Consider the following 19873-nt stretch of genomic DNA (forward strand, 5'->3'; position numbering starts at 1 on the left):
GAGGAAAACTATCCACATATTTGACTTCATTAGTATACTGGCCAACAGACCGTTTTTATAAAGACGCATTCAAATCTATGGATGCTTCCTTCCTGGGAAGATAGAGACAAGCTATTCCACTGGCCTGCTCTTCTTAAATGAAATTCAATAGCTGGAATCCGGTTTGCATATATTACGTGCTGCTATGTCGGACAAGCCTCGGACAAGCTTTCAGGTTGTTATTGACAACCTTTGTTTAAAAATAAATGCATGAAATTTGAATGTTACGGAAAACAGCCTATTGTAGCGTTGGTATAGTGCTATTTAGTGTGCATGCATTTGCGTGTATATAAGCTTAATCCTTGTACAAGTTTGCAGGTCGTCATGCCGAACAACTTTCGTTCCTGAGGTATAGGCAGAACGCTTTCATTGGTACAGGCAAAACGGCCTATTCAACCTGAAAAGAGAATATATAGAATCGCTAATATTAAACCGCTGTCTGTATACATGCCAATAATATGTAAGGATTGCTTCATCCAGAAACGACTGATGAATGAAACAACAAAAGAGATTGAGCCAAAAAACTGAGAAGAATGGAAAAACGAGGGAAAACTGAATAAGATCTAATCAGTTCGATGGAAACGTCAAGGACAATGCGAAAGTCGACTTCCTGGCACCGATGGAGCACAATAGGCAGTTTTCGAAGCATAATCGTATTTTATGCATACCGGTGCTGTTGAACAAAAATTATTCTTGACAAGTTGAAAGCTTGTGCAAAGCTTGTCCACATGGCAACAGGTATACGCAAAATGGTTTAGAGCAGGTCAGTGGAATAGCTCGTCCCGTGAATGAAACATCCATAAATTTGAATACATTACGAAAACGGTCTATATGCCTGAAGGTGTCGTCAAACCTATGACATTCCTTCACTATTTTAGTGATGTAAACAATAAAAGAAGTCCATACTTGATTGCAGCTGCCCCCAAAACACTCCAAAGTTTTGTATTACTCTGCGCGTCGGTCATGTCTTCGTCCTATGGGAAATCATGTTGCTTCTGCGCTCTTGTATTCCAGTTGTAATACGGCTGCCACCGGCGTACTGGACTCTCATAGTTCTGATATCCGGGGGGAAAGTACACAAAAGGGTAAATAGCCATATTATGATATTTTACGGTCTTAATGAACGTTTCCGTCGTAATAACAAGGTGGCAAACTATGAAGAGCCAAAATACGAGGCGGAGCAAAAGTATTTTGCGTTCGACCAACTATCCCAGCCACAATTGAAGAAGTAAGAAACCTGTTTGAAGTAAGAAACCTGTTTTCCAACTCTACAATGCAAAGTGTGCGATATGCTAACGAAACATCGATGAAAAAGAATGAACTCGAAGAAAGTGCATTTCCCCAAACCTATCCGGAATGAGATAGAGAAAGTACATCTTACATTGAGAGTAGCATATACAAAATAATAACCAGCAAAAACCAATGTGCTAATATGAAATATCATCCTTGCAACTTAAGAGACCCCGTGAATAGTCGATAGTGAGTCCTTCAAACATGAAATATGAGGATTGTATCATTAATATTTATGTTTCTATAAATTCTCATACACCCCATGCATAGTGAGTGAGAATATATTTCCATATACAGACAAAATGGAAAACATTATCTCTTTTTGCTTCCTGTTGCAGCCCTATTGTATTTTTTTTTTTCTGACGGGTGAGAAAATGCAAAAAAAAAAGGAACAGAAGGAAAGGTAATTTCACTTTCTGACTCATATTAAGATAATATTTTTAGTCGCTTTCATTTTCTTTTTTTTCTTTTTTTAAGGGAGCGAGGGCTATTAAGCAGACTTTTTTCATCAAGAATCACTAACACAGGCATTCAATACATGATGTAACATGTAAAGCAAATTTTCCAATTATTTTTGGGGAGGGGGGAGGGGGTGGGGGGAGGGGGGAGGCAACTGCCCCGGCCTCTTCCCAGTTCTGTATGGCCATTGAGGTACTACTTTGTGATATAATACCGTCATGATGCAAAGACTGCGGAAACTGAAAACAAACGCAGATTGCTTCGCTTGAACTTTCTTAAAATAAACATTACCGCCTACCAATAGGTCTATAGGAAGCAAACCAGGTGTTCAAAAATATGATACGTTATAGATGATTTATGTTCCCCATTCAAATTTCTTTTAAAGTCAACCAGAACTTTGAACGGACAGCGAACTTTCGACAAATTAAAGAATGTTTCGTGAACAAATGGTTATACGTGAACCCTGGAAACGAGGGAAATTACTCGTATTGTGTTCTATGGTATACATTCTATAGCATAAAGTTTTTCAGAGTTTAATTTGATGAAGTGCTCTAGACATCGTCATTTCTCCCTATACCATAGTTATAAAAGTACAATGATCAAAATTATCAATAATTGAAAGAAGTGCCCTGACCCCCATTATCGATAATGAAGCCCGTGCGTATAAAACAATCACAATGAGACAGTTGCTGTTGATATAATGTTATCATTATCACATCATTATATCAAGGTAACAATATTGTCGCACCATTTGAACAATTATTACTACTCACACTTCCGCATCTATACAGAGTGGTAATATTCACGTGCATATTTCTATAGAGTCGAAACTGATCGGCGATAAAATGAAAGCGCACTTTAAAGCCACTGATTACCGTCTGCAGATGAAAAAAACAAACAAACAACAAACGACCAAGCTTTACTACTTTAAAATAGTTCTGAAATGTGAAACAACCAATGTAAAAATTGTAATCAGTAAGATCAATGTATAAAGTATTGTTAGATATATACAAAATGTGATCAATAATTTTATTAAAATCGTTTCTAGAATAAACCGTCTTCAGGGGCGGATCCAGGAATTCCGTAAAGAGGGGGCGTGTTTACAATTTTCTTTCTTTTTATTTCTTTTGTTTCAACAAAAAATAAAGGGGGGGGGGGGGGCGTGGGCCGGTTGCGGTCCTCCCTGGATCCGCCCCTGGTCTTATACAGTTATGGTTTACTGAGAAAATTAGTGATATTTCTGTATATTTGTGACTTTATTACGAAATTGTATATGGTAGGATGTTTTGTGATACAGCTGTACAGCTAAGATGTACATATGCATCAAATTAGATAACTCGAACATTTTCTTTTATCACTACTGACTACCAATGCTAAACAGTCGCGTTAAAGATATTGTTTTACCAACTACTTTCATGCACCTGATTATAATCATGATATTCATCTTCCTTGTTTCGGATGTTCTTTGTTTGCGGACAGTCGAGCCGAATGGTTGTTCATGGCACGTTTTATCTGTATGATCACTTAAAGGGAAATCGTCGCAACGAATGTTCTTGATCATTTCGTAACATATTAAAAGTATACTCATGTCCTAATTATACTAGTAGTCGTTGGCTATCTTAGATCATGACACATTTTTTCAGCCTATATGAGAGGATTTTGATACAATGAAGTGACTTAAACTGACGTCCTATGCTCATTGTACCCTTATAAACGTAGCATTCAAAAACATCCATCCCTTCTTTATCTTTCTCTCCGCGACCCTTCCCCCTGCCCTTGACTTTTTTCTGTGTGTGTGTGTGTGTGTGTGTGTGTGTGTGTGTGTGTGTGTGTGTGTGTGTGTGTGTGTGCATGTACTCTCTAAGTTCCCTAGATTGGAACTCAGTCTATTTTATAAGATTGTGAAGGGACTATGACAATCTAAAATTAGATTGAGAAAAAGATTGAATTCTTAATCTATTAGAGTGAGATTTTCAGTCCAATTTTGGATTGGTCCCTCAGCTCAATCTACAAAAGAATTTAGAGAGTATGTATATGATATTTCTACAACCTGTCCTGCAAACTGCACCCTCAAAATGTTCTGCGCATGCAAGTTTGGAAACGCAGTCTTACACAATAAAATATAAACGCATATATATAGTGACCTCGAGGTCAACGCTGTAATGATAGTCTTTCCTGAATGTCTCTAGATAATGATGCACGTTTTAATTGGTTTATTGTCTCTCTGTATTTTGATAACTGATATGAGATGCCTTGGGGCAGTATACTAATCAAAACGAAAATATAATGAATTTTAATCGTCATCTCTCCATCTAATAATGCAGGTAAAATAATGGTATTGTGTGTAGATGCATATAAGTTAAAGAATGATACATTGTAGTTGTTTCTAGGACCCCGGGAAAGGTAGTTACAAGCTAGATAATAAAAACAACATCTGGGGGCCTGACGCTTCAGAAATGTTCCACAAAGGTCAGATTTACATGTATACTCACATGAGCGTGAAGACCCCTGGGGCTATTGTTTTTTTTTTATGAATATAAAAAACAACGACAACAACAACAACACCACCACCACCAACAACAACAACAACAAGCAAATACATGTATATGCCGAGAACGAATCGATTCACTGTTGAATAAAGGAGATGGGAAGATCCAACATCCCTGGTGGAATAGCAGCACCTTGTACTCAAGATAATTTGTGAGGTATGAGCGCACCATCTTTTCTGGTTGCAAAGTCGGATGCAGGAAAATACCCCCCCCCAAAAAAAAAAATAAATAAATAAATGAATAATAATAATAAATAAATATATATATAATGATAATAATAATTTAAAAAATTATAATAACTAAAACTGCAAAATAAGATTACCACTTTTATAATAGATGCCGATGTGTAAAGTAAAAACAAAATTCAACTTTCAAATACTATAGATTATATGCTGTACTTGCATTTTGATGCCATATATCCTATCGAATATAGCAGACAGTCGTGCTGGAACAGTTTGGTCGGTCATTGATTCAATGTACCATGCAATTTATCGAAAATTCTTCATCATCCTCTAACCATACGTTTCCCCAAACCTGTTTCGTTTAAACCTCCCTCATTGAATCCTAGCCATATGGTTTAGCAAAATGATGATTATTCATCCTCTGAAGTTGTTTTAATTTCTCGATGTCAGAAATGATTGTCGAGTATTTTTCATCATTTCATGTACTATAGTTTCCATCTGACAGCCACCACCTTCACTGTGCTTAGATATCTAAAGAAGCATCCTTTTTTTACCATCACGCAATTCATAAATTGACGTGCAATATGATATCTATTGCAGTGGATAAAATATTCATTGTATTTTGCATGATGTATAGAAGTGGAATATATTGTAATGTTTGTAATTTCTTTTTGCTTACTGTGTGGAAATAAATGAATTGAAGTGCAATGAAATACTCGAACACATAATCATAATAGTGTTGGAAATAAAATAAATGAAACGGAAGAAAACATTGATTAGACATATGCAGCTCAGCTTACACAACACCGAGTCACTTAAAAGAACTAGACAAACATTATGACTAATTAGCTTAAGGAAGATAAAAACACATGTCCATTTGAAGTTTTTTACTCTGAGCCTCATCGATCCAGATCTTATTCCTTGGATTGACCCTTGTGATTTGCTCGTGAATCCATATTATCATATCAGTGAGAGTGGATGTCATTATTGAAATTTACCATCATTGCTATTACTGATTACAGATGAGGATTAACCCCGTCCCACATAGTTATACGTTTAGACGGTGACCCTTAAAGGGATCGTCTAGTTTTAATCAAGACCTAACATCAGGTGGATATCATTCTTTTGTGAAAACCTCTTGTGAAATATGAGAGCATGTAATTTCAAGAAGGATTAAATGTTTTTTATGAACATTGGTCTTGAAATGGCTGAGATATCTAAAAAAAGCGATCCTAATAAAATTGACAGGCCACAATTTGTATTAGGATCTCTTTGTTTTACTTTGTTTTTAGATATCTCAGTCATTCCAAAAACCGATTTTCATAAATTAAACTTTTGATTCCCCTTAGAATTGTATGCTCTCAAATATTTCATAGAGTGGTACCGTAACTAAATATCTCGCAAAACGTTACGAGCTGATTCCTCACCTCAACTAGTACTATGAACGCGGAGGATCCCCACAAGATAAGCGTACTTACGAGGGGGGGGGGGGGGGGGTGGAGGCAGTGAGCCCATCCTCGAAGATATCCTTCGAGCAGGGAGGTGGGGGTTCCACCTCCCTTCTTCGAGAATAGTAAAACTCCGTCGTGTGTCGCGCGTTGTAGTTAGGGGGCCATAGCTTATCCTCAGGGATAGCTGTCCTCAAGGATAAGAACGTAACTGATAAAACTTTTAGTTGTAGTTGTATCAATTTTAACATTTTCATGTGGCAGGCTGAGTCTCTACAGAGCTCTTAAATCATCTTGTTTTGGCTTGATGTTCTACATATATACTCCACAGGGTAATTCATCGCTACGATGACCCAATAAGGTCATATAAAACCCATTCTTCTCTGTACTTCGGGGATTGTATGGTTCCATGCACCCACTGCATGTCATGTTCACCCCTGTAAAATGTAGACACCAAGAAACATTTTCAACGACACCGATGAATCATGTCATTCGTCTCTCTTTATTGTCAGTATCGAAAGATTCTGCACATACAACTTCCCTACCAACCATGACCGACTTTGTACGCCAACACGTCTCACAATATCATATTTTGTATATGATTTCTTTATATCTTAAACATTGTAAACACGGAAAATGATGTTGAGCTAAGAGAGGTATATGCGGGAATCACCGACATGAGGGTCTTCCAAATTCAAAACGAGTCCTGGATGCCACCCGATCAACCGTTACTGTAAACAGACCTACCCCAGCATGTTATAAATATAATATATGCTCGTCATACACTATCGTTTCCAGTATGTCGACAAATAGGCGTTTCGACAGTAACGTTGATGTTTGGCAGGCATACTCCGTTGCCCATCATTATCCCATATTCTCGGTATATATGCCACACAAAGGCCGGGGGGGGGGGGGGGGGGGGGGTCAGAGTGAGGCTTACGTTTTGGAATATTTTCGCATTCAGTTTTTAAGCGTAGCTCCATGGATTCAGTCTGCATTTCGACCTGCCGAAAAACACAATAGCCGATTCTTAGAATCCCCACCTCCATGCCACGATTGCAAAGGTGTGCAAAATGACATTAGAGTCTTTGCACACATCTGATAAATACACACACATCTATAATATGCGTTTAGTTGTAGATATTGATATGAATAAGATATTTCATTTCCTCTTTCCCATAAGAAGCGGATAAAATATTGTTCGGGAAGCACTCATTAAGAGCGAAAGAATACACAGATTTATTAATTATCAATTCACCCCAGCTAGCTGATTATCATATGCAAGACAAGTATCACTAAGACTTCCGGAACATTAGAGTAACTGGCGTTTTTATCAATATCACTTAGTTCCTCAAATTTTATTTTCCTCACGGTCACCGTCATCATTTTGACTCTTTGCTTTGATCATCCACTCCAACTTAACTGATTTGAAATGAGTTTTGCCTCTGGCGTCTTCGTTTTTGTGAATGTGAGATTGATTGGAGTTGGAAAGTAGTGTAATTCATCATAACTTGGTTTAACAACATTTAATGATTTATCATGATCCCCCCCCCCCCCGAATTGCTAGACCTTGCCAGTTCCACAGAGAACAACTCGCAGATTGACACAGAACGTACACATATTTTGCCCCAACAGGCGCGACTGGAAAGTCTGTCTATGTTCCTTATAAAAAAAAAAACAAACAATCTAACCGTCACAAGTAAACGATTCTTTGCCATTGCAAAGGATCGTTTACTTGTGACGGATAGATTGCTTTTTTAAAATCCAAAACCACATGACCTCTGACACGCCTCCGTGACCTCATCTTCCTCCTCGTGGGAGACCAGCGTGAAGACACTTTTGGACCTGGAGATATTATCTGAAATAGAATTATACTAAATTCATAATATAGGAGAGTAAAATAAATTTTCAACCTAGTGTCGGTTTTGAGAGGATAAAGGTGAGTTGACTCCCCGGATAATCGCGTGAAAAGCTCATGCGGCGCGATTTACGTTAGTACTTTAAACGAAAGCTGTGACTATATAACAAACTGAGGCGAAAGAAGTATAGTTTTTCGAGGGGGTACTGATCGAGGTAAAGACAGAAGTTGTATTGACACTTGAGAGGAATTCGGTGCAAAGAGACTGAAGTCTGCATATTTGTCTCCTTGAAAAGATGTTTATCCTGCAGCAAAAGAACGTGTTCCCAGCGCTCTGAAATCAGTGGCGATAGGAGGCAACTGAAATACCCTCACATCTGCACATAATACATGTAATATATACAACACTATTGACAAGAGAGAACTCTTTCGCGAGATATCTAAATGTCTTTCTTATCGTTTGCGCCTATAGCTATTTCACAAGTGATCAGAGGATTATGAGCTAAATAGGGTCTCTCTCTCTCCCCCTCTTGTATCTTTTTGTCCTCTCGGTTTCTCTTATCTCTCTCTCTCCGTGACAAGACTATAGTGTGATTATAATGGCAATTGACTATAAATATATGATACAGAGGAGATGTCACCGTAAAGATTATAGGATGGGCTGTTATGTACTTTGTGTATGTATGTGTGTGTGTGTGTGTGTGTGTGTGTGTGTGTGTGTGTGTCAAAAAAAATGTCAAACCTATACGTAAAGCTATGTGCCCCTCTGTGCATCAAGTATACGTCTGTTTTCATGTTTCTGTATCTCTTCGATGTTTCAGAATATACATATAGTGGAGACGTTCTATTGCTTTCCTTCGTCGAAAAACAATGCCATATAACCAAGCATAGAATATTCGTATAGAATAATAGTTCCTACATTGTGTATACTGCTGATAAAGTTGATTCTTAAAAGACAAAAATACCCATCCTGCATACATATTTTGTCTGTAATGTTGTCTCATCACAATAACTTTGTGAAATAAGTTAACACCATGCACTTATGGTGTTTTTTCGTCAAAATTTAAGAAAGGCAGAGGCTATGTGCTTAATTTTCTCTGCAGTAAAGTGCAATCTTCACCGACAAAACAAGATATACGTCATCATTTATTCAAGGACAAATAAAAAAGCCAACCAAGTTTAAAACCGAAAATGAGGTATCCTCCTGGGTCCCTCTATCAGGAAATTGTAGTGGTGAATTCAAACTCTTGTGAACAACTGTTGCTTCGATTAAAATTTTGTCATTCCGTAAGAGAGAGAGAGAAAATAACCTGGAAACCTTCCCGATGGAAAATGCATGGAACAGCAAGAGCAACAAATCTCGAAAACAAACAAACCAATGAATCAATATCGTCACTTCATCCTCATATTTTGGTGTCACAGTATCTATATCCACGGAAACAACTAATAAACCATAACCCTAGTTTGTAATCGTACCTGAAGTCCCTATACTGTGAGCAACTTTCCGCTACAAAGGTAATGAACTTTAACTTTCTTTTCCATCACTGGCAGATTTTTGTGACATTTAGTCTTTTTTATTCAAATTGTAATGCTTTCATTTCTACCCATTCACCCTCACTTGTTCACTTCTTTCTTCTGTGAGTTCGTACAATTCAGCGGTATCATTATACTATCTTTTCTTATGTATTATACATAAAATCATGATTGTTATTGCGCTGTTATCACTATTCATTTTATCTTAGTTTAAAGAGAGAGAGAGAGAGATTATCACCAAGACACCCTCCCAAGACACACATAGTTCACTTCAGTTTAACTTCGGTCACGAGCTGCAAAAAGGGATTACCTCCTCAATTATCAAGTATCATTACTATACAATTACATACGGAAGCATTGACTACTTGACGATGAGACGTGGCGAGATACTATTCTTGTCAAGTCGGCTTATAGCATCCGCAGCATGTCGACATGAAAAGATATTAAACTTATATTATCTTTCTAAGTCGACTTACAAAAAAAAAAAAACACGTTGTCATGGCGACATAAGTTATCTTGCTTAATCAATTTCACAAAAAGTTCACGTCGTCATGGCAAAATAAATCATCTTGCCAAGTCGACTTCCTAAAAAGTAATGTCGCCATGCGATATAAATTATCATGCCAAGTCGACTTCTAAAGAAAAAAGTACATGTCGTCACAGTGACATAAATATTTATTACGCCATGTCAATTTCCCAAAAAGTACAGTATATGTCATAATGATGATATAAATCATCTTGCCAAGTGGCATTGACTGTATACAGTATACTCGCGCATGAAAGACCACAGAGTTAACACACTAATACACACACACACACACACACACACACACACATAAAGGTAAAACAGGAAGAGTCCGAGAGTGATAGAAATAAACCAACGGACCCGTGTTCAGTGACGTCACACAAATTGATCCACGAAGCGTCGTAATGAGCAAGTGCTGTCACTGCGAGTACAGAGTGACATGACATCGGAAAGAGATAACGATCTCTGTAATGCATCGAGATTCAATCGAAATTACCATTATGAGTGCCTATAGTACAGTGTGACAACAGTACCGGGATTCCTTAATCACTTCAGACCACCAGAAATTTCCGCCAATCAAGACTAATTGAGGCAAGGAAAATAAAGCATGTTAAGGATTCCCGCAGGAAACATCCTGCGGACAGGTAAACTTCACTTGCGGTGATATGACCTTCCAACTTTGTAATTGATTGTTATACCACCATGGGCTTACCTGGCCTTTGTACAAGCAAAATACGTATGAGTAGGCGTGATCCGGAAGTAACTGAACGATGACAAGGTAAAATGATGTTTGTAGGTCAGATGTTTGTGCCACTCGCAACTGGTCATTATAGATGAGTGGAGATTCGCTCTTCATCAAGTATAAATTGTGCAGAAACTTGCATATCGTTATTCCGCACCTACAGTCTAAAAAACGAAATGGTAAAATCGACACTTTGATTTCCACTCCTCCAATCTAAATGTTAAATCTAACGCACAGAAGCAGAATGTTGGATTTAACATTTCTGAAATGGTGGTTCAACATTCTGAGTGTCAAGTTTAATACATGTATCTAACAAAAGGTTGGAGGAATGACAACGTCTAAAATGTTGATCTATCATTTCACAGTACGAGTTCGAGTACACGAAATAGATACTGCATGAAATGACATATATTGGTCATACAAGCATGAAAGAAGACATAAGGGTGCATAATTATGTTAAGTAGGTCACAAGTAGGTCATTGGACTCATTCACGTCTTGTTGATAGTGAGTACATACTCTGAGCAGTCTGAGCTATTGTTCTTGTCTCGTGTAGATTCATAACAAATATGAATTCTGAAAAGGAAATTGGGATTTAATTAGAAAACATCTACGCAAGGGAAAATAAGAAGGTTTGGCCGGATTTCATATCTTTGCAGTCAAGAGTCAATGTCTAAAATGCATAGGTGCCTAATCGCTGTATGCCTGTTTTACATATAGTTGACGGATAAAATAGAATTTCGTTATTTAATTTGTTATATAATGTATCCTCTTTTAAGGGAGGGACTCTGCTTATCTGATTTACTCATCTATTCAAGAACAAGAAAGTATTAAAAAGTAACATGTCAAGAATGTCATGATGAATTCAGGTGAAAATTTAGAAAAAGAAAATGATAATAACACGATAATCCACCCAACCCTCCCTCTTGATTTAGTAACAACTACATCACTTTAAATCATTATTGTCATAGATTATTGTTTTGAAATTGCAACACCACATTCGGAGAGAGCACATGATTCGTACGAATATCTAATTACATAGCGTAATATTTCCAGCGTGTCATGATCAATTTAGGAAGGAATTTATGAAAGAAAATAATAATACCAAAATGATCTTCCCCACCTGTTCTCTTCATTCAATAACAACTGCATCACTTTAGATTATAACTGTAAAATTGCTTTCAAATTTAAACATCACATTCAAAGAGAACACATATAGTCTGTATGAATCATTATGTAAGTGAAACGAGCACACTTACATGTTTATATTAATACAAATTTTACATTGTGATATATTTATGTATAATTACCTATAATAAACGAATCGAACGGAAAACATGGCCTTGCCGCACTCCTACGAGACCACAAACCGCAAGCCGCTGATTCCTAAACATTATCCCTCGAAACTTCTTGCTACAGCAGTGGCGGATCCAGAGGGGGCGCCACCAGTGCACGCCCCTTTATTTTTTCGTTAGAAAAAAAGAAATAGAAAGAAAATGAAATTAAACCCGGAAGTGGCACCAGAAATATTAGTTGCGCCGCCCCCCCCCCCTTTGCAGAATTCCTGGTTCCGCCCCTGTAGAAGGATACATTGCATTCACAATAGTCTATTCGTCCTCCCCACTGGCTTAGGAGTGAAGGCTTTTGTCGGGACAACCCGCTTCAGATCAAGGCATCTCATTCAGGCAAAGATAAGTAGCAATGATTTAAACGTGAATCGACTGTCTTTATTCAAATTACTACCCACCATCTGTATAATGACCTGATAGTTCTATAACATCATCATTATTTGCGTTTAATAATGATGATGATAATAATGATAATAATTCACATTTATAAAGCGCATAATGATTAACAAAATTCTCTATATGCGCTTGACATAAACAATCGATCATGACATAATACATATGCAATCATCAATACTTGAGCAGATAAGTTCAAGTATTGATTATACAGCACCACAATTACAAAAAAAATAAATAAATAAATAGCGTTTCTGCCATTCGCAAACACCACTCATCCTCAACCGTCATTCCTATTGATGCATACACGTATTATGAATCTGTAGGTGACGACACAGATTATGAACAGTATCAGTAAAGCATAACGACATACATTATACTCGACGCTCACGCTCAACATAAGTTTAGATACTAACCATGATCAAAGCAATACTGCGTTTGCCTCGAAGTTTTATGATCTGAAATCAATTTTGTTTCGTTTAGTCGTTGTTTGTTTTTTGTTTACAATTTCTTTTGTTCGAAGATTTCCTGGTACAGTGCATGGGAGATGAGAATATTTCGCTCTATAATAGGTCTATGGCAAAGAGATTACCCTTATAAAATCTCTTTGGGTTATAATCACTCATACATTTGCAAACATACACACACATAATATACACACAAGCGCGCACGCATGCACGCACCTATACGTACTCACCTTCCAGAACATCAGTATAATAAGTATTCATCATATTATTTTCTTAGAAGTTCGACCAAACTGGGCTATAGTGCGCTGGTTTACCGAGGTCTTTTGTTGTGACGTAGAACTCAAACGGAAAGAGTCATCACTTTATCATCCCCCTTCGTCGAACCATGAAGCTACCAAAAGTCCTCAATAAGGGATACGGCAAAGCTAATACTAACGTACGTAAAACCTCATAAACCGCAAAATTTAATGCACGCAAATGCCAACACGTACACCTCTATCACATAATTATGATTATTTGGTCATCACTTAATCGCAAGATCATTGCCTGTTAGAAAACAAAAAGGTCAGTAACGCAAGCTATACCAATCATTGCTATCGATCTCGAACACCTTATGTCCAGTCAACGCGATAATAATTATAAGGCAGAAGGACTAAATAACAATTTTTGAGCATCATTTCCAAAACGCAGCAATCTTTATACCTATTACAGCAAAGGTTAATACGGCCATGTGTCGTTCGTGTACACTCAACGGGTGAATGTTGCATTTTATCTGAGTAGGAATCGATGGCGTCTATCCACGAACTCGATAGATTGAATGTAACTATAGTTTCATACGTACAGCACCAAACTTGAACAGGCAAATTTGACAATCCCAAAGGCATGGTGTTAGCTACTGGGCATAAAGCTCGCAAATCGTCAACACGCGTAGGGATCGGAAACTCGGTTAAGCAGACGGCATGCATTAGCGGAACTAAAACTATCAAGCGAAACTGGGTCAAAATTTTGAGGCAAACCTGCTAACACTGACTGATTTCAAGTTTCGGAATATTGCTGATCCTGCTGTTCAGATAACACCAACACCAGCACTGATAGAACTAGAAATCACTCATTGTGATGCAGAAGGCCTATAGGACTGATGGATTGTTCGTACCATTCATGTCTGTACTTATGCTACATAGGGAGGCGGGGGGAGCCAACTCCCCCTCTTCATACTAAGTACAGTAGATGTATAAGTATTGGCTATACCCCAGCACGTACAGCTGGAATGGAGACTATTACTTACAAGTTCCGGCGGACAATACAATGACTCACAAACCCAACAATGTTCAAATGTGACCTGAACACCCTGCTAGCTCTCTCAAGCATGCCTTTATCAAAATTATTCAATTTTAAAAGACATTGTTTGATCAAGCAACCGTCGTTTTACGAGGTTCATAAACTTCAATTATTTAGTCGTCATGATCAGACCATTTTCACAAAATGACTAGTAAATCAATCAATCACAAATCAGTGAGGACTTATCAGTTTTTGTATACGTTTTTCTTCTTTTTACATACTATTGGAGACTACTAAGCATTTAATAATGTCTGCCTAAAATGTTCTGGCCTTCATTTAAATGAAGGGGTAAGGGGTATTGTTGAAAGACCGTTGAGTGCTTATCTTGTGTGAGTGAGTATTAGCATTCTACTGATTTTTCACTCTGGTCTCCATCAAAAGCTGCAAAGGTAGACAGAAGAGTAATTATTCTCTGCTGTCAGATCATAACAATCTACTGACGGGCGTCGCTGAGCTCGCTAGACTGTCCAAACTTTGCTCGTTGATTGTGTTGTGGTCTGACAACGAGTACAAAGGTCACACACTGTACGACGCTGGGAAAACTATCAAAGGACTCCTGTCCAGAAGGATCGTTTACTGTCACCCATATTGCCTGCTGATATCTGATTGTTACTTCACTGAGGATCACCTTTCATCGATGTGGGGCTCGTCGACGTCGTACTACGCTAAGAGAACCGCGTCAGATTAACCCTTCAAACCTATACAACGATCGTCGACTTGCTGAAGGGGTTTCAGTCTCTGCGAACTCTGCTGCTGGCGTTCTCACAAGGCCACCGACAGACGCCGCGCCGCATGCAATGGATGTAGAATACCAGCCCGTTGCAGTAAGTTCAAATATTTAATTAAGTTTAGGTGCAGTTCCATTGTGTGGCAGCTCCTGCGTGCATCATAACTTGTACAATAATAGTCACTGAATTGACTGCGTGAACATGTGGCATCAAAATAAGCATATTTTGAAATGCTCTCTGTAACAAATGAATCGGAATGAATGAACAGGATAGAAAGACATATAGAGCCGACAGCTGCCAAATCCTCAGTGGATATTTCGACGCCAAACAATATCGATAGAAAGTATGAAATTGGAGTTATATTCATGCACAATAGCCACAGTATATTGCTGACACAATCATAATACACGTATACGCAGTGATATCCAACACCTCGTTAATGTTTCGTGCACAAGGTTAGATGAATGTATACAGAGAGAGACAGCCATGAAATCTGTAGTCATAAACCTCTGAATGTGCCTATGAGAGAGGAAGGGAGAGAGAGAAGAATAGAGGCAGACATGTTAAGCCTTATGTGTAAGGTTTGTCAGTCTAGGAAACAAAGGGTGTTTCCGATCACTGAACACGTATAACGCAAACACCTCTAGCTCTCTCGCATGGATAAGCCAAACATAAATTGGATTCTCGTTTTCTCCCCCTTCTCTGTTTATCTGTAGCTTACCTTTTCGAATATTCGACACAGGCCATAATGTGTGCTGATGTGACAAAGGAGTGGGCCAAGATCCGAACATTATATTCATTTGTTGATATTAATGAACATCGCCGAGTTATTAATTTCATATATATGGAATGTTTCATGGAAGCTATATCGCAGGTCCTAACTTCCCTTTATGTCCCGAGAAAAAATAGAATACCCGTAGCTGTATCGGGACAGGTTATATAGTTGCAGACGCGTTGTGGATGTTACTCTCCTATCATTCCTGATAACTTTCGTGGTTGCCCTCATGTGGAACCTTGTCGTAAAAAGTTCTTTAAAAAGCGTGCGGACTATAATTGGAGGTCGAAAACATGATAATTATATGGTAGTATGTTCGCTACATAGTTATGTGAATATCAGGATCAGATGTTGGGCGTCGATGGAAAAAAATAACAGGTTGTGTAGAAATTCTTTTCGCAATTCGAGTTTTTCTTACCATAACTTATGCATCCTGGTCAAGCTTTGCTCTAACATTGTGATAATCATTAATTATCTGCATGGTTAGCTGATACGCTTTCACGATATTAAAGACTCAAACCAAGTGTCTGTAACATGCTTGCATGCTGCATTTTTGGTAACGCTCTTTCACGTTCGTAACTTATATTATGGTGACAGAGGTAATCTGTATAATGTGGTAATTTGTCACGAAGACACTTCCTGAATATATCGAACGTTTATCTACAAAGTGATGTTCATAGGTATAGTACATGAAGTGACACTATACTGTATGATAAGAAAAAAAAATGTACGCATACATGTGTAGTAGTATATTCTCGTAAATTCGGAAGGATTTAGAGTGTTTGCGCTTACTAAACCACAGGGACAATATCTACCAAGGGTACAACGAGTGGGTTGTCATAGGGAAAATATGTGATAAATATTTGCGAAGCAAACAGTAATTTTCTCTTCAGTCTCCCTTTTGTCCTCATCAGGCTCATGGTACGGCTATTTGAGGGGAAATGAGCTGTTTTTAATTTACGCACGATATGAAGTACACATTTCGTGTCTTTATCACTTCATGTTTACACTCCTATAGGTTCTGCGATATTATGTGATGGCTCTTCAGCGATCCAAATTATTTTTTATTTGTGTTCAATACATAATTATGTTTCTTATGACCGCCATAAAAAAACACCGGAAAAAGACTTTATTTGATAAGTCATTTTGTCGCATAATTAGTATCATGCGAATACAGTTGTAATTTGAGCAACGTGTTTCATCTAACTTCCGACGCACTCCAATTATATGATGGACACATTAGATATACTCGGAGAGAAACCTTGAAAGAACTGAAGCTGAAACAGCTCCGTCCTTTTCACGGAGATTCGAATCGCTCCATTTCCGTTATGATGACCAGCTTCGTCAACGCAACTTTCGAGCGCGTTGTCGGCGAAAGCTCTCTCCTCTCTGTCGGGTACAAACTTGATGTCGACCATCTTCACCGTGACATTTTCGTCTTCACTGAGAGTTCTTTCGAATCCGAGATCAGCAAGACCATCGTGGCAGTTGCATTTGCTGTACCAAATACAGTGGTACATCACATCAAAATAGTAATATGAGATGTACGATCTTATAATCTTGTCACAGTATTTTAGTATCAAAAGAAGGAGGTACCTCGTTGGTATAACGTTGACCACATTCCACTGATTTATTTTGTCTACTTTATGACCCTGTTCAACGGAAGAGAAATAGGAAATGTTTAAATGAGTTTAAACAACAAAGTCAGGAGACTAATTCAGGTAACGTGATAATCCTCGATAATATTTCATTAGCAGTATAGCGGATCCAGGGGAGAGGGCGACGGGCACACGCCCTCTTTCCCCTTTATTTTTTTGGTTTTTTTTTTGTTGTCAAATCAAAAGAAATCAGAAGAAAAAGAATTGGGGCCGAGTGTACCCCCCACCGAACTCTCCCCCTTGATTTTGTAAAGGCGCCTCAACTTTACGGAATTCCTGGATCCGCCAGTGATTATTGTAGAACTTGATACAAATAGCATGTGCACCTTTTTTCAGCGTTCACTCATCCGCTCGAGTTCATGAAATACACCTATCTCTATCGAGCAGCCTCTTGATTGTCAGCAGTTAGAGAGGGTCAAAAGGGCAGACGTTGTTTTTTTTCGAAGTTATCTCGAAAAACAGCGTCGAAACTGGAATAAAATGCACACACGAACGCACACACACGCACACACACACACACACACACACACACACACACACACACACACACTTTTGCACTGAAGATTTCTGTAATTTACAAAAGGTTTTCATTGTCATGTTTGGCCCTACCCATGGGCACCTCAGCTGTGAAATGATAAGACTAAAGGGGGAAGGGAGGGGATTGCGGGAGGGGGAAACGACATGAAAAGAAGCGTCCCCAATTCAAATCTATGTGATTAAAGCAATATTCTCCTCTATGTCGGGTGCGAGGAAATACACTGCGATAATCTGTGATGAGCATCACAGTCCACACACATATCCTTGTCCCATATCACTTATCATTGCACTTACCGTGTTTCCCCTTTTTCTTGTGGCTGGTTTCAAACATTGTAGAATTGTAGAATTTTGAGGAATCTTTTAGAAGTGGCTATCACTCCACTATATTGGTCTGAGGAATAAGATATCGATATGTTAGGCCTACAGGTATTACTGGAACCATGTGTGTGTGTGTGTGGGGGGGGGATGTGTGTGTGTGTGTGTCTTTCTTTCTCTCTGTCTCTAAGTGTCTGTGTCTATGTGTGTGTGTCTATGTGTGTGTGTGTGTCTCTGTGTGTGTTTAAGTTCCTCTTCGTCACGATGCAGAAAGGACAAAAACTCAAGCATACATTCACCACGTAGCGATAGGTGCCTTTATTAATCACTCGAATGCGATATTATACCTTATACGCGGAGTAAAGCGTTCTTGGTTGGTTGAATGAGCACGTACAGGTGACTATTCATATATACACCTCAAAACAGTGGCGTATCTAGGGGGGGGGGGGCAAGGGGGGCACGTGCCCCGGGCGCCACTCCTTGGGGGCGCAAAAAAAAACGAGAAAACGAAAAAAAAAAAGAAAAAAAAAGAAAGAAGAAGAAGAAGAAGGAAAAAAAAAAAAAAAAAAAACTTGCCCGGACGGGGGAGGAGGAGGGGGGGGGGGGGGGAGGGAGAAGGGGGCAGAAAACCAAATCAAACAAGATAAAAACAAAACATGATGATGACACGGACAAATAACAATGTTTATTGTGTTATTGTGTTCACACAAGAATTCCGAATTCCATGTTTTGTAAGCTGAAATACAAAAATTTTCGGCTCGCTCGCTGCGCTCGCCCGCCAAAAATTAACAACAACAAAAAAAGAAAGAACAAAACGTAATGATGACGCAGAAATATACAAATGTCGACTCATTACTCGCGCATACAAATTTAGAGTATTTTTCAAGTCCTCAGTCTGTTGGTATGAATCGTTATCTATAAGGCCGTCACTGTATCTTGATTAGAATTGTAAGATTTAATAAGCAAAAAAGACAAGAATTCCATGTTTTGTAAGCTGAAATACAAAAATTTTCGTCTCGCTCGCTGCGCTCGCTCGCCAAAATTTATCAAAAAAAGAAGATAAGAACAAAACGTGATGATGACGCGGAAATAAATAAATTTAGACTTACTCGCGCATACTAATTTAGAGTATTTTTTCAAGTCCTTAGTTTGTTGTATAAATCGTTATCTCTAAAGCCGTCACTATATCTTGATTAGAATTGTAAGATTTAATAAACAAAAAACAACAAGAATTCCATGTTTTGTAAGCTGAAATGCACAAGTTTTCGGCTCGCTCGCTGCGCTCGCCCGCCAAAAATTAACAACAACAACAAAAAAGAACAAAACGTGATGATGACGCAGAAATATACAAATGTCGACTCATTACTCGCGCATACAAATTTAGAGTATTTTTCAAGTCCTCAGTTTGTTGGTATGAATCGTTATCTATAAGGCCGTCACTGTATCTTGATTAGAATTGTAAGATTTAATAAGCAAAAAAGACAAGAATTCCATGTTTTGTAAGCTGAAATACAAAAATTTTCGGCTCACTCGCCAAAAGTTATCAAAAAAAGAAGAAGATAAGAACAAAACGTGATGATGACGCGGAAATAAACAAATTTCGACTTACTCGCGCATACTAATTTAGAGTAATTTTTCAAGTCCTTAGTTTATGTATAAATCGTTATCTCTAAAGCCGTCACTATATCT

General features: G+C 38.3%; 1 protein-coding gene across 1 annotated transcript in view; it reads left to right on the forward strand.

Moving 5' to 3' along the window:
- LOC139732473 (solute carrier family 23 member 1-like) overlaps positions 1 to 19873 on the forward strand; it is a gene marked incomplete at its 3' end in the record, with an annotated part of 46926 nt that overhangs the window by 1122 nt on the left and 25931 nt on the right. The window lies entirely within an intron of this gene.

The sequence above is a fragment of the Diadema antillarum genome, unplaced genomic scaffold (genome assembly GCF_040938485.1).
Source record: "Diadema antillarum isolate AM-2024a unplaced genomic scaffold, OU_Dant_1.0 seq00000423_RagTag, whole genome shotgun sequence".
Classification (NCBI taxonomy): domain Eukaryota; kingdom Metazoa; phylum Echinodermata; class Echinoidea; order Diadematoida; family Diadematidae; genus Diadema; species Diadema antillarum.